Consider the following 2,765-nt stretch of genomic DNA (forward strand, 5'->3'; position numbering starts at 1 on the left):
CTTGAGAAAGGAAATAAGAGAGGGGGGTTAAGCCAATCAGGTAAATTAGCAGGAATTGAGAATTTTCTTCTCCCCACCCCCACAATTCAATAAGGGTCTTTAATGTTTGCTCAGCAGAAGTTTGAGAACACAAACTGCTTTCTCAAATCCTTAGATGAAAACACAAAACCTAAGATATGAAAACATCACAGGACAATGGAAACTCAATAAAGTGGAAAACACAGATTCTTGAAGCTAAGAAAGGAAAATTCAACTTCAACAGCAAACACAATACTAAGGCAATTCTCTAACATTTGTCCCAAATGGTCCAACTTCAGAAAAGTGTATAACCACAGGGGAAATGTCTGAAGTACTTATCAACAAACAGAAGTTTTCCTTTGACTCTCTGTACCCTGACCATTTATTCAACCACAAACATTGGGCTCTTGCACCTGTGTAAAAAAACACACACGCAACAATTAGAAAGATTGTGTCTGCCCTAATAAAACCAAACTGAACAAAAATCCCAACATCAGTATAAAGAGAGCATTAGAAACCTAGTGGTCAAAAAAAACAATCTTGCCCTGACTGGTTTGGCTCAGTGGATAGAGCGTCGGCCTGCGGACTCAAGGGTCCCAGGTTTGATTCCGGTCAAGGGCATGTACCTTGGTTGCGGGCACATCCCCAGTGGGGGGTGTGCAGGAGGCAGCTGATCGATGTTTCTAACTCTCTCTCCCTCTCCATTCCTCTCTGTAAAAAATCAATAAAATATATTTTTTTAAAAAAACAATCTTTTTAAAAATATTTTTTACTGATTTTTTTTTTAGAGAGAGAGGAAGGGAGAGGGAGAGAAACATCAATGTGAGAAAAACATCAATCAGCTGCCTCCTACATGCCCCCTACTGGGGATCAACTGAAACCCCAGCATGTGCCCCCGACTGGGAATGGAACTGGTGACCTCTCTGGCCTCCTACACCCCTACTGGGGATCAACTGAAACCCCAGCATGTGCCCCCGACTGGGAATGGAACTGGTGACCTCTCTGTGCATGGGATGATGCTCAACCAACTGAGCCACTCTGGCCAGGGCAAGAAAAATCTATTTTGTGTTTTATATCTGTACAGCACTTTCTTTCCAGTGAACTTACTAGATTTTATAAACCAGTAAGTGACAGTTGAGCAGGAAGCCTAATGTTCTCACTGCCTCAAAAATAAAAAGACTAGCCCTGGCCGGTTTGGCTCAGTGGATAGAGCGTCGGCCTGCGGTCTGAAGGGTCCCGGGTTCGATTCCGGTCAAGGGCACATGCCCAGGTTGTGGGCTTGATTCCCCAGGAGGGGACGTGCAGGAGGCAGCCGATCAAAGATCCTCTCATCACTGATGTTTGTATCTCTCCCTCTCCCTTCCTCTCTGAAATCAATAAAAAAAAAATATTAAAAAAACACCACACAATAACGATTTTAAAGACTAAAAAAAACAAAAAGACTTGGTGCTTGAACAATTTAAGGCTTAACAAGTTACATTCTCAGTTTTACTGGGCCATGGCAAAGTCACTTCCAGTGTCACCTCAGAAAGACACCCAGCCACAAGGAGAACCCAGACAAAACCATTCCACAAATGCAGAGACATTCCTCCCCCAGAGCTCGAGGCCAGAAACCGAGAGAGAGAGAGAGAGAGAGAGAGAGAATGTATGACCTTCAGCTCTGGGTGGACTTGCCCACAGGGCCCGAGGAGGGACTGCCTGGCGGGTGGAGCGGGGCAGGGTGACAGGGACCCAGAAAATAAACAAATGGCACACCGGGCCCCTGTGTTTTCCTTCCGGTGAAGAAGCCCCGTGACTGACGGCACACAAGCAGATTTCGGCCCCTCACCCAGGCGGTCACCGACACATCAGCCCAGCTCCCTCCCAGCCCGGGGGTCCTCTGGGCTTTAACCCCGAGAGCCCCTTCCTTCCGGTGCGCTCACCCCGAACGACCGCGAGTCACACACACACAACCTTCGCATCAACCCAGCCTCAGGGTCTCAGGAAATGCCCTTCACCAGGGCCTCCTCCCACCGGACAGGGCAGCCCCTGCCCTGCTTCACAGCCCTGAGCTCCACCTAAAGAGACGACGGAAGTTTTCCCCACCAGCATATCCGCAAGGTCTAGGCCCAGCGCCTGGCACAAATCGCGAAGAAATTCAATGAAACTCTAAGACCCTGTGACCAAACATCACCGTCAACCAAGCTCTATCACAAAGCGCCAAACCAGACCCCACAACCATAACGTATGCGAGTCCTCAAAATAACACATACCCGTCTTGCTCCTATCCCACCAGCTCGAATGCTACGCGGCCACATGCCCACCAGGCTACACATCACACAGCCGCATTCGTCACGGCCTCAAAGTCGCACAAAACCCGCCTCCACACGAGTAGGCACAGGCGGCAGAACCACACACAACACGGAAGACTCAGCCCCACAGAGCAGACATGACAACTCCACACAAACCACACAGACCCCACACAAACTCAGGCCCCAACACCACCGCCCCTCAGCCACGCAACCAAACACAACTGCACACGCCCCGCGTAACCACACAGCCCAGCAGCGCCCACTCAAGGCAAGCACCCAGGGGCGAACCGTGCGGCCCGAAAGCCACATCGCCCACCAGGCGCGGCACACCCACCACAGCCATACCATCCCACACACCACACAGCCCAGCGCCCACTCAAGGCAAGCACCCAGGGGCGAACCGTGCGGCCCGAAAGCCACATCGCCCACCAGGCGCGGCACACCCACCACAGCAGC

The sequence above is a fragment of the Myotis brandtii genome, unplaced genomic scaffold (genome assembly GCF_000412655.1).
Source record: "Myotis brandtii unplaced genomic scaffold, ASM41265v1 scaffold312, whole genome shotgun sequence".
NCBI classification, from domain to species: Eukaryota; Metazoa; Chordata; class Mammalia; order Chiroptera; family Vespertilionidae; genus Myotis; species Myotis brandtii.